Genomic DNA, 13,833 nt, shown 5'->3' with positions numbered 1-13,833 from the left:
ATACGTTTGAAAAACCACTAGCCTGGTGCATCTCTTAAGTTCTTTTCTCACTTTCAGTTCAGTTCAGTCGCTCAGTCGTGTCCGACTCTTTGCGACCCCATGAATCGCAGCACGCCAGGCCTCTCCGTCCATCAACAACTCCCAGAGTTTACCCAAACCCATGTCCATCGAGTCAGTGATGCCATCCAACCATCTCATCCTCTGTCATCCCCTTCTCCTCCTGCCCCCAATCCTTCCCAGCATTAGGATCTTTTCCAATGAGTCAACTCTTCGCATGAGGCGGCCAAAGTAGTGGAGTTTCAGCTTCAACATCAGTCCTTCCAATGAACATCCAGGACTGATCTTCTTTAGGATGGACTGGTTGGATCTTCTTGCAGTCCAAGGGACTCTCAAGAGTCTTCTCCAACACCACAGTTCAAAAGCATCAATTCTTTGGCACTCAGCTTTCTTCACCGTCCAACTCTCACATGACCACTGGAAAAACCATAGCTTTGACTAGACGGACCTTTGTTGGCAAAGTAATGTCTCTGCTTTTAAATATGCTATCTAGGTTGGTCATAACCTTCCTTCCAAGGAGTAACTGTCTTTTAATTTCATGGCTGCAATCACCATCAGCAGTGATTTTGGAGCCCCCAAAATAAAGTCTGACACTATTTCCACTATTTCACCATCTATTTCTCATGAAGTGATGGGACCAGATGCCATGATCTTAGTTTTCTGAATGTTGAGCTTTAAGCCAACTTTTTCACTCTCCTCTTTCACTTTCATCAAGAGGCTCTTTAGTTCTTCTTCGCTTTCTGCCATAAGGGTGGTGTCATCTGCATATCTGAGGTTATTGATATTTCTCCTGGCAATCTTGATTCCAGCTTGTGCTTCATCCAGCCCAGCGTTTCTCATGATGTACTCTGCATATAAGTTAAATAAGCAGGGTGACAATATACAGCCTTGATGTACTCCTTTTCCTATTTGGAACCAGTCTGTTGTTCCATGTCCAGTTCTAACTGTTGCTTCCTGACCTGCATACAGGTTTCTCAAAAGACAGGTCAGATGGTCTGGTATCCCCATCTCTTTCAGAATTTTCCACAGTTTATTGTGATCCACACAGTCAAAGGCTTTGCCATAGTCAATAAAGCAGAAATAGATGTTTTTCTGGAACTCTCTTGCTTTTTTGATGATCCAGCGGATGTTGGCAATTTGATCTCTGGTTCCTCTGCCTTTTCTAAAACCAGCTTGAACATCTGGAAGTTCATGGTTCACGGATTGCTGAAGCCTGGCTTGGAGAATTTTGAGCATTACTTTACTAGCGTGTAAGATGAGTGCAATTGTACGGTAGTTTGAGCATTCTTTGGCATTGCCTTTCTTTGGGATTGGAATGAAAACTGACCTTTTCCAGTCCTGTGGCCACTGCTGAGTTTTCCAGATTTGCTGGCATATTGAGTGTAGCACTTTCACAGCATCATCTTTGAGGATTTGAAATAGCTCAACTGGAATTCCCTCACCTCCACTAGCTTTGTTCGTAGTGATGCTTCCTAAGGCCCACTTGGCTTCACATTCCAGGATGTCTGGCTCTAGGTGAGTGATCACACCATCATGATTATCTGGGTCGTGAAGATCTTTTTTGTACAGTTCTTCTTTGTATTCTTGCCACCTCTTCTTAATATCTTCTGCTTCTGTTAGGTCCATACCATTTCTGTCCTTTATCGAGCCCATCTTTGCATGAAATGTTCCCTTGGTATCTCTCATTTTCTTGAAGAGATCTCTAGTCTTTCCCATTCTGTTGTTTTCCTCTATTTCTTTGCATTGATCACTGAGGAAGGCTTTCTTATCTCTCCTTGCTATTCTTTGGAACTCTGCATTCAGATGGGAATATCTTTCCTTTTCTCCTTTGCTTTTTGCTTCTCTTCTTTTCCCAGCTATTTGTAAGGCCTCCTCAGACAGCCATTTTGCTTTTTTGCATTTCTTTTCCATGGGGATGGTCTTGATCCCTGTCTCCTGTACAATGTCACGAACCTCTGTCCAGAGTTCATCAGGCACTCGGTCTATCAGATCTAGTCCCTTAAATCTATTTGTCACTTCCACTGTATAATCATAAGGGATTTGATTTAGGTCATACCTGAATGGTCTAGTGGTTTTCTCTCCTTTCTTCAATTTAAGTCTGAATTTGGCATAAGGAGTTCATGATCTGAGGCACAGTCAGCTCCCAGTCTTGTTTTTGCTGACTGTACAGAACTTCTCCATCTTTGGCTGCAAAGAATATATTTCTCACTTTAGTTCCTGAAAAAAAAAAAAACTAAAAATAGAACTACCTTATAGCCAAGCTTCTGGGTATATATGTAGAAGAAAACCATAATTCAAAAAGATACATGTACCCCAATGTTCTTTACAGCACTATTTACAATAGGCAGGATATGGAAGCAACCTAAATGTCCAACAACAGTGGAATGAATAAAGAAGATGTAGTACATACATACAATGGAGTATTACTCAGCCATATAAAGGAATGAAATAATGCCATTTTCAGAGACATGGATGGACCTAGAGACTGTCATACAGTGTGAAGTAAGTCAGAAAGAGAAAAACAAGTACCATGTAGTATTGCTTATATGTGGAATCTAGAAAAATGGTACAAATGAACTTACTTGCAAAACAGAAATAGAGAGACAGATGTAAAGAACAAATGTATGAATACCAAGCTGGGAAGAGAAGGGTGGGATGAACTGGGAGATTGGGATTGACATATACACACTACTATGTATAAAGTAGATAACTGTTGAGAACTCACTATTAGCTCAGGGAACTTTGTTCAATGCTCTGTGATGACCTAAATGGGAAGGAAATCCTAAAAAGGGAATACATGTATAATACAAATGATTCACTTTGCTGAACAGCAGAAACTAACACAGCATTGTAAAGCAACTATTAAAGTGAAAGTGTTAGTCACTCAGTCCTGTCTGGCTCTTTATGACCCTATGGACTGTAGCCCACCAGGTTCCTCTGTCCATGAAATTCTCCAGGCAAGATTACCGGAGTAGGTTGCCATTTCCTTCTCTAGGGGATCTTCCTGACCCAGGGATTGTACCTGGGTCTCCTGTGTTTGCAGGTGGATTCTTTACCACTGAGCCATCAGGTACTCCAATTGGAAAAAAAAAAAAAAAAAATTGGAGATCCAAGTCCCCAGCTGTTCTGAAAACCCTGATTTTCCTTTTTTGTCTTGATGAGTTTTTGAAATGAATCTTAGCTCCCTGTTATAATGAAGGCCCGTTTCTATAACTTCAGAATCTGCTATGCTTCAAACGGTCTAAACCCATGGGACTGGGGCTAAGAAACCTACCTGCTCCAATGAAGGGTTTCACGCAGGTGATGACCTCCTTCAGGAATGGTTGAGCCTCAGATTTGCATCTGACTCTGAAGTCACACAAACCCAGACACTTGCCATTATTCTGGAGTTTCCTGAAATGCCTCTGTCTGTCTTACAACATAAGCCTCCAGGGCGATGAGAGAGACTTTTCTTTACTTAAAATATATTGCCTGAGAATTTGTGTAGGAGGAGGGGCTGGTAGGCGCCGTGACACCCTGTGACGGGCTGCCCGGCGTATATGCGAATGAAGTGACCATCTGCATGGAATAATTAGAAGCCGTCTTCCCTGAGTGCTCTCCATGTGCCGGCACAGAGGGAGGGGAGGCGCCCCTTTACGGCCGCTGCAGCCCACGGAGGAGAGGCTGGGGTGGAATCACGCATCTTCCCCCACTTTAGGGCACACAACCTGCTGAGCGGACAGGTGCTGGCAGTGTGATGGCCTTGGGCATGGAAGCCGGCCTGTCCTCGGCGCTGACATCTATATCTCCGTCTCGCTGGGTTTGAAAACTGACACAACATAAGGAATGTCACTCTCTATTAGTTGATCTTTGCGTGCGTCTCTATTGCATTGGAAGCCTTGTGAGCAAACGTCTTGGTCACAGCTGCCCTCTCGCTTCCGCTTGAGGGGCTCACCCTCCGGAAGTGGGGCAGACCCGGAAGTGGGGCAGAGGTCTGAGTTGCTGACTGGGTTTTGTCTCCTGGTTGTGGGCCCTGTCCCGCATCTGCTGGCCTGTTGAAATGATCGTGAATTGGTTTTTCGTGTTTCATAATTCTGGCCAAGTCCAACCTTCCCTTTGTTAGCTAAATACGGTTGGCACTGAGACCTGGTATTTGCATGTTTTTGTACGTGACGAGTTTTATTTGTTAACATTTGCAATGGTTTGTGGCCCTTGGGAACCCAGACTTCAGCGCCCTGCAAGGGTGACTCGGGTCTGCCCACATGGTCACTCTTGTCTCCAGTGTCTGACACTGGCTCCCTGCCAGTCCTCTGCTCTCTGGCACAGTTCTCTTGTCCTGAGAAAACCTCTGGCAGGGCAACTTCAGGCCTGACTGAGCAGACACCATCAGGTGAGTGTTCCTGGTGCAATTTTGTGTAGCTGGGAGCAGAGCACCCACTTCTATTCGCTGAGAGAAGCTAAGAGAGCTTCTAAGAATTTTGAATGTGTGTTGTACGGTGGAGAAAAGATGACAGATGCATTTCCATTTGTGCTTTAAGGCAGAATTTTAGAAGGTCACTCGGGGAAAGGGGAAGGACTTCAGTTTCATCATTTTAAAATAATGACACATTCAAGTGTGTTTAATGCTTCTGTAAAAATATTGGGAAATAAACAACTTTTTCTATCCATGCATCTATTTATCTATCATCTGTCTCTATCTATCATCTATCTCCATCATCTATCAATCTGTCTGTCTATTTATCAATCTGTCTTTCTAAAAATGCAGCACAAATTTAATTTGTCTTTCTGGGTCACTACCTTGTAGGATTTTCCTGGGAAAAGTGGGGGACCTCAAGCAAAACATACATAGACAAGAAAAATTTATTAGTAAAAAAGAGTTGCATTCTTAATGGGAAATCTCATGTTTGGATTTCAACTGGCTCTGGAGAACACATTAGCTTTTACTATAAGCCTTTTTTTGGCTTTCTGTTTACATAGCTCTTTTACATCATTATGTTATTTGGTTCTTCCAACAAAATTGAGAAGAGAAGACTATATTATAATTTTTAGGTCAGGACACTGAGCTCTGAGAGATACAAGAAGGTAAACTAAACACACATTGTTCCTTTGCAGACCTCGAAAATACACACACGCATTCAAAGACAAGAGTAGGAATCTTCTCAGTGACCATAAACTATGAGGAATCTTGGAAATGTGGAAGATGGGAAGTGGAAGAAAGGAAACCCCGATGTGAAATGCTCACACAGAGGCACCATGTGGAGGTAGGAAGTTCTTGAAGCAGGGGTGCTGGGAGTGATGCCACGTACCCGTCTGGTGGTAGGTGATAGTTCCAGGAGTGAAATTAGGCCTTTTCTCTTGAATGCCTGTGTTCCTGTCACAACTTCTGAGACAAGCTCAGGACACTTTGGGCTTGGCTCCGTCTACACAGCACAAACTGAATAGAGATTTGGCAGCCTTTTGTTAATTTGAGCACTGTGCATCAGTGAAGTGTGTGATTCAGAATTAATTACAGTTTTTTTCCTGGTTGGTCCCAATTCTTTTCTTTCTTGCTTGAAAAATAAATGCTATGGCATTGTAATTTACATAATTATAAATTATATAATAAAACTGACCACATAAGTGTCCAATTCAATGAGTTCTGACAAATGTATACAGTGTGTAACCACCACTGTGATCTTGACATAGATATAGTTCCTCAAAAAGTTAAACAGAGAAAGAGCTATCATAAAACCCAGCAATTCTACTCACAGGGACATAACCAAGAGAAATGAAAACATGTTCACACAAAAATTGTTATACAGATGTCTGTAGTAGCATCATCCCAAAAGTTTCCTTTTAATTACCCCCCAGATTTCCCTTGTTTACCTTTGTAAGCATTCCTCTTTCCCTACCTCTTACATGACAATCCCTAATTTGTTTTTTGTCTCTATAGTTTTGTCTTTTTAGAGTTTCATATAAACAGAATCATACAGTATGCAATCTTTTGTGATTGGTTTCTTTTGTTTCTCATACAGTTTTGAATTTTATCCATATTGTGTTTTGTATCACTAGTTTGTTCGTTTTATTTAAAAGTTGGCTTAAAGCTCAACGTTCAGAAAACTAAGATCATGGCATCTGGTCCCGTCACTTCATGGGAAATAGATGGGGAAACAGTGGAAACAGTGTCAGACTTTATTTTTATGGGCTCCAAAATCACCGCTGATGGTGACTGCAGCCATGAAATTAAAAGACGCTTACTCCTTGGAAGGAAGGTTATGACCCACCTAGATAGCATATTTAAAAGCAGAGACATTACTTTGCCAACAAAGGTCCGTCTAGTCAAGGCTATGGTTTTTCCAGTGGTCATGTATGGATGTGAGAGTTGGACGGTGAAGAAAGCTGAGTGCTGAAGAATTGATGCTTTTGAACTGTGGTGTTGGAAAAGACTCTTGAGAGTCCCTTGGACTGCAAGGAGATCCAACCAGTCCATCCTAAAGGAGATCAGTCCTGGGTGTCCATTGGAAGGACTGATGTTGAAGCTGAAACTCCACTACTTTGGACACCTCATGGGAAGAGTTGACTCATTGGAAAAGACCCTGATGCTGGGTAGGATTGGGGGCAGGAGGAGAAGGGGACGACAGAGGATGAGATTGTTGGATGGCATCACTGACTCGATGGACATGGGTTTGGGTAAACTCCAGGAGTTGGTGATGGACAGGGAGGCCTGGCGTGCTGCAATTCATGGGGTCGCAAAGAGTCGGACACGACTGAGCGACTGAACTGAACCGAGTATTCCATTAAATGAATATACTGCAATTTGTTTATCCATTCAACACTTGGTGGACATTTGTATTGTTTCTAGCCTTTGGTTACTATGAAAAAAACTGCTATGAACTTTTGAGTATGAGACTTTGTACAAATTTGTATTTTCATTTCTTTTCAGTAAATATCTGAGGAATTGTTGAGTAACATGGTAGAAATATCAACAACATCAGATATGTAGATGATATGGCAGAACTGAAGAAAAACCTGTTGATGAGGGTGAAAGAGGAGAGGGAAAAATCTGGCTTAAAATTCAACATTCAAAAAATGAAGATCATGGCATCCGGTCCCATCACTTTATGGCAAATAGAAAGGGAAAAAGTGGAAGCAGTGACAGATTTTCTTTCCTTGGGCTCCAAAATCACTGTGGACAGCAACTGCAGTCATGAAATTAAAAGACACTTGCTCCTTGGAAAGAAAGTTATTATAAACCTAGACAGTGTATTAAAACGCAGAGACATCATTTTTCCAACAAAGCTTTGTATAGTCAAAGCTATGCTTTTTCCACTAGTCATGTACAGATGTGAGAGTTGGACCATTAGGAAGGCTGGGTGCCTAAGATTTGATGATGCTTTTGAATTGTGGTGCTGGAGAAGACTCTTGAGAGTCCCTTGGACTGCAAGGAGATCAAACCAGTCACTCCTAAAGGAAATCAACCCTGAATATTCATTGGAAGGACTGATGCTGGAGCTCCAATACTTTGGCTATCTGATGTGAAGAGCTGACTCATTGGAAAAGACCGGGATGCTGGAAAGATTGAAGGCAAAAGGAGAATGGGGTGGCAGAGGATGAAATAGTTAGATATCAGCATCAACTCAATGGACATGAATTTGTGCAAACCCTGAGAGGTAGTGGAGGACAGAGGAGCCTGACGTGCTGCAGTCCATGGGTTGGAAAGAGTCAGACACGACTTAGAGATTGAACAACAACAACAGCAACAAATGGTATGTGTATTTTTAACTTTATAAAAAACTGTCAATCTGTTTTCCAACGGTGCTCTATCATTTTGCATTCCCATCAACAATGAATGAGGGCTCTGGTTTTTCCACATCCTTCTTGGCATCCTAGTCAGTGTACTTTAACATTTTTAACCATTCTATGGGCATGGAATGGTATCTCACTGTGGTTTTAATGAGCATTTCCTTAAAGACTAATGATGTTAAGCATCTTTTCCTGTGTTTATTTGCCATTTGTGTATCTTCTTTTACTGAAGTGTCTAACAATTTTTTGTCGTGTTTCTCAGCTGGTTTGTTTTTCTTATTGGGTTTCAAAAAACTCATTCAAAAACATTCTAACAGTGAAGGTCATGGCATCCGGTCCCATCACTTCATGGCAAATAGGTAGGGAAACAATGGAAACAGTGACAGGCTTTATTTTCTTGGGCTCCCAAATCACTGCAGATGGTGACTACAGCCACAACATTAAAAGACACTTTCTCTTTGGAAGAAAAGCTATGACAAACCTAGACAACATATTAAAAAGCAGGGACATTACTTTGTCGACAAAGGTCTGTCTAGTCTAAGCTATGGGTTTTTCCAGTAGTCATGTATGGATGTGAGAGTTGGACCATAAAGAAAGCTGAGTGCTGAAGAATTGATGCTTTTGAACTGTGGTGTTGGAGAAGGCTCTTGAGAGTTCCTTGGACTGCAAGGAGATCCAACCGGTCAATCCTAAAGGAAATCAGTCCTGAATATTCTTTAGAAGGACTGATCCTGAAGCTCCAATACTTTGGCCACCTGATGCGAAGAACTGACTCATTGGAAAAGACCCTGATGCTTGGAAAGATTGAAGGCAGGAGGAGAAGGGGACAACAGAGGATGAGATGGTTGGATGGCATCATTGACTCAATGGACAAGACTTAGAGCAAGCTCTGAGAGATGGTGAAGGACAGGGAAGCCTGGAGTGCTGCAGTCCATGGGGTCACAAAGAGTCAAACAGGACTGAGCAACTGAACAACAATAGAGTTTTAAAGATCCAAGGCTTTTTTCCAATACAGATTTTGCAAATATTTTCTTTCAGTCTATGTGAGAGAGAAGTCCACCTTGTTCCTGATTCTAGGGTGAAAGCGTTTAGTCTTTTGCCATTAAGCATAATGTTTGCTATAGGGTTTTTGTATCTGCTCTTTATCCAGCTGAGGAATTTTCTTTCTATTCCAAGTTTGCTGAGAGCTTTTATCATGAATGGGTGTTGTATTATGTCAGATGCTCTTTCTGAATGCACTGAGATGAATTGGTGGTTTCTCTTTTTGAGTTTGTTAAGATGGTAAATTACATCAATTGGTCTTGAATATTAAATCAGTCCTGTATTCCTAGGATAAATTCTGCTTAGTCGTAAGTATTATCTTTTTTATGTATTTTTGATTTGATTTTCTACAACTTGTTAAAGATTTTAATGCTTATGTTTATAAGGGAAATTGATCTGTAATTATATTTTTGTAATATCGTATCTGGTTTTGGTATCAAGGTAATGTGGGCCTCATAAAATGAGATAGAAAATGTTCACTTCTCTTTTGTTTTTATGAAAAACATTAGCGTAAAATTTGTATTATTTATTAAATAATGTTTACATTTTTGAGAGAATTCATTAGTGAGTTTCTTGTGTCAAATTTTCTGGAGTTTTCTACATGTGGAGGTTTTAAACTATGGATTAGATTTCTTTATTACAAGTAAGGCTGCTCAGTTTATTTCTCAAATGAGCTTTGGTTGTTGTGTCTTTTGAATAATTTTTCCATTCCATTTCCATTCTTTTTTCAATTCTATATGCATGTAAAATTGTACACATACACAGGCTTGTTTTTGTGGCCCGCAGTATAGCCTGTCTTGGTGACTGTTCTGGGTACTATTGATGGAGTGTTCTATAAATGTCAGTTAGGTCAGGTTCAATGATAAGAGTGTTTAAATCTTTTGTATCTGTTCAAATTTTCTGTCTACTTGTTCAGTCCATTGCTTGAGAAGACAGTTGAGCTCTCCAACAGTAATTGTGGGTTTGTTTATTTTTCTTTTGAATTTTGTTGATTTGGCTTCATATATTTTGAAATTCTGTTATTGGGTACAGGTATTTAGGATTGTTATGTCTTCTTGATGAGTTGATTGCTTTATCATGAAATTTCTCCTTTATTCCAGGTAATGTTCTATGTTCTAAAGTCTAATTTGTCTAATATAGTCACTACAACTTTTTTGAGTAATATTTATTATCAAATACTTGATTAATATTTTTAATGTATGTAATTTTTCATCCTTTTAATTTTTAACTTATCTAAGTAACATCAGCGTGTATACACTACCATGTGTAAAATGGATAGCTGGTGAGAGGTGGCTGTATAACACAGGGAGCCCAATCTGGTGTTCGATGATGTCCTAGAGGGGTAGGATGGGGGGAGGCTCAGGAGGGAGGAGATATGTGTATAATCACAACTGACTCACATTGTTGTATGGCAGGAACCAACACAACATTGTAAAACTTAAAAAACAAAAAATTAAAAAAATATAGAAGAGGAAATGGAAAAAAATAAAGATTTCTTGTAGGTGGCATATAATTGGATCTTGCTTATTTAACTTAATCTCAGAATCTGTATTTGTTTAGACCTTTTATATTTAATGTAATTTGAGTCTAAAACTTTCATCTTGCTAGTTGTTTTCTATTTATCTCATCTGTTCTTTGTTCCTTTTATCTTATTTCCCTGCTTTCTTTTAGATCAAATGTTTATGATTACTTTTATCTTTATTGTTTACTTATTAGCTATACTTTTTCATTTTATTATTATAGTTTATTGGTTTCAACATACTTATCTGCTTATCCCATTGCCTCTGTTATCTCTTGGCTTGTTTCTATTTTTCTTTTGTTATAGAACCTATTTTCTTGCTTCTTTTCTTGCCTTATAATTTTTCATTGGATACTCTACATTATGAGTTTATATCGACACTTGTTTTTTGTTGTATTTTAAAATATTGTTGATTTTGTTCTGGCTCACAGCTAAGCAACTTGAAATCAGTTGTCTTCTTGATTTGCTTATAAACTTTGTTATGGCAGGTCCAAAGCAGCTTTCAGTCTAGGTCTAATTTACAGCTCAAATGGTAAACAATCTGCCTACTGTGTGGGAGACCTGGGTTCAATCTCTGGGTCAGGAAGACCCCCTGGAGGAGGGCATGAGAACCCACTACAGTATTCTTGTCTGGAGAATTCCATGGACAGAGGAGCCTGGCGGACTCCAGTCCACGGGGTTGCAAAGAGTCAGACATAACTGAGCGACTATCACTTTCACTTTCAAGATAATAATACCCTTTCATGGATTCTCTCTCGTGCCCCATTTTGCAATATCTTTCCAAGTTGTCTGGAGTGGGAGACACAGACTATTTTCAGCCCTGTGTGAACTTTAGAAATTGTTCTGTGTATTCATTTTTGGTGATTCTTTATCTCAACTCTGATCGTTTCTTCTTTTGCGTGTGAAGACCAAAGAGTCAAGGAGTCAAGGAGACCTCCCCTACAGAAACCTGGAGCTCTTTCACTCTGCAGTTCGCTTACCTCTAGTTCTCTGCCTCTCAAGTTATAGCTGTCTTGGCTTCTCTGAACTCTGATCTCTGTCTTTCCAACTCAGTAGGACTGCTGGTCTCTGTTCCCTCTGTGTCCTACAGCCTGAACACTGCCTTCATCAGTAGTTACCATTCTCTTAGGGATCATAGTCCCACACTACCTATTGTTCAATGTCTGAAAACCAGTCATAAGTTTTGTCCTGCTTTTTGTTGTTATTGTTATTGTTTAAGGTGGGAGGATAAATTCAATTTCTGTTGTTCCGTATATAAGCAGAAGTCCTGTCTTCTGTGTTATTTCCTTTTATCAAAAGCCTTTTAAAGTTGGTAAATAACATTCAGAGGCAAATCCTTTATCTTTCATTTCTTCACTTCCAAACAGAATCTCTAGTGTAACCCATTTGCCTGCCAGAACTCCAGGACTTTTTGAACTCAATTCTATTGACAAGTAGATTGAAAATAAAAAAAAGATGTGTTGGTTATGTTCATTGCACACGGAGTGGATCATGGGTGTGTGTTGTCTCCACATAACCCACTCTGATGCATCTGAGGACCTCATGGAGGCTAGTAGTATTCTTTGATTTGACTTGCTTGCATTCATTTCTCAGAAAAGTGAAGGGCAGCATGTTCTCCCAGTGCCTCCATGAGGACCCTCTGTTGAGACCCTCTGGTGACAAGTATCACTTGTATCAGAAAAATTCAGGAAGTTAAGTTCTCAGAAATGTACACCAAAAAACCCCCAAGGGCAAAGGAAAGTTAACACGCCCCCTTGAGCAGGATAAACTGAAGCTGCAAGCTATGAACATTTTGTTGAAATCTGTTATTTTACATTAAAAAAAATCCATGAATTTAATTGTATGTTTTATATTTTGAGACAATATATTATTCATAGTCAGGGTCTGGATGTACCACAGTAGCGAACTTCTTTATCGGCATACAATAAATTTCAAGACCTGGCCCAGGCAGAGCTTTCTCCACCCCTGTCAACCAGATGTGAGGTTAGGCATGGTGATTGCTCTTTTCTTCCTCGGCATCACAGCAGAACAGGAACAGACAATGTACTACTTCATTTTCCAACAGTTGCCCACACCTGCTCTGCTGGCTTCATGAATGAGTGTCTTCTGCATGACAAGATAATGAACAATGTGTGACGACCATGTCTGGAGGATCTCCTGCACTCCCTCCAGAGACCAGTCCAGTGCTGGAGACAGAATAGGCACCGGGCATTTAGTGACTTATGGAATGACATCAAGTTAGCTAGGGATTTTGAATTTTCTTCAAACTATTAAGAATTCACTGATTTCAGTTCACTACCTTTTCCAGTTGAGTCTTGCTGTACAATCACTGCCTCTCTCCTTGAGCTAGATGGGTTGGCAGGAGGAGGAGGGGTGTTAGGGGATAGGGTGGGTCCTCAAGTCTATGTTCCTTGTGTGGCTAAGACCGAGGGACGAGTCAAACTCTTATTTCTGTAGCCATCTAAATGTCTTTGTGCGGTAGAGAAGAGCTGGAGTCATTACATTCAATTTACTAATGGGAAACAGAGACCCAGAGGGGTTAAGCGCTTAGTCCACGGTTATTTGGGGAGAGTTCAGAGATGGAGAAGACTACAGTCCCCCTAATCCCACTGCTCTTACCGTTGTGCTTCCTGTGTGGTCCAACGACTCAACTAAATGACATCTGCTCTTAAAAAAAAAAAAATACAGATTTGCCTTTCTAAAGTGAATGCATCTCATGAAGTGGATAAATCAACTTAACATATTTAGTCAAATTAAAAAAATAGGAAGCCATAAAGTTAGTCCTCAGAGCAGAATACAACAGTAGTTCACAATAGCTTCCTCATTCTTCCTGTTCTTGAACTTTCTCTCTGTGGGGGAAATATCTCAAAATGCATTTATCCCAGGGTAGTAAATAATTCATGCCTTTGCAAGATTTGTTACCAGAAGTGTGTATGGAAAGAGTTAACCTTTATTTTCTCAACATTTTGAAGGTGTCACTTTGAAAATTATATACAATCTTCAGTGCAAAATAAACTTCTGGGATTGTATAGAGTACAACCATTTCAGACTCAGAACTACTCTGCCAATGGGGCCTTAGAAACCCGAGAAGCACACTGCTTGGTGTTTTATGATTTTTACAAGTCTTTTGTCATTTAATGAAAGGCAGGAAGAGCAGCTAAATCCTTAAAAAGATCCTTTGATTCAAGACTCCTCATGCGGTTAGTCTTTTCCATGTTATTTTGTTCCATATCCAATTTGCAATTAATCAAGTTGTATGCCTCTGAATTCTTCAAGGGTTGAAATGCATCATCTGGTAACTAGTAGCAAATGAGATATTAAGTTGCTTCCTCTTAGACTGTGTATCTGTCTGCTTTGTAAACCTACTAAGGGACAAACACTTCTCATTGACAGGCCAACTCCAAACTATTGAATAGAGGCCATGTTTAAATAAAGGTGATTGTAACTTATGAAAA

At 40.2% G+C, this 13,833-nt stretch overlaps 1 protein-coding gene across 3 annotated transcripts in view; it reads left to right on the top strand.

The window, feature by feature from the left end:
- Positions 1 to 3,996: 3,996 nt before the first annotated feature.
- Positions 3,997 to 13,833, top strand: part of LOC145534859 (uncharacterized) — a 305,098-nt gene continuing 295,261 nt past the window's right edge. The window contains exons 1-3 of one of the 3 annotated variants that reach the window (XM_081563163.1): positions 3,997 to 4,426; positions 5,149 to 5,297; positions 6,959 to 7,781. The gene's annotated coding sequence lies outside the window, so the exon portion shown is untranslated. Of the gene's footprint in view, positions 4,427 to 5,148; positions 5,298 to 6,958; positions 7,782 to 13,833 lie in introns of those variants that run through there. The other 2 variants (XR_014075025.1, XM_081563161.1) reach the window with 2 other exon arrangements.

The sequence above is a fragment of the Giraffa tippelskirchi genome, chromosome 14, assembly GCF_054371585.1.
Source record: "Giraffa tippelskirchi isolate mGirTip1 chromosome 14, T2T-mGirTip1v1.2.pri, whole genome shotgun sequence".
Taxonomy (NCBI): Eukaryota; Metazoa; Chordata; class Mammalia; order Artiodactyla; family Giraffidae; genus Giraffa; species Giraffa tippelskirchi.
The sequence above is the reverse complement of the archived record's forward strand: the minus strand, read 5'-3'. Positions and strand labels throughout refer to the sequence as shown.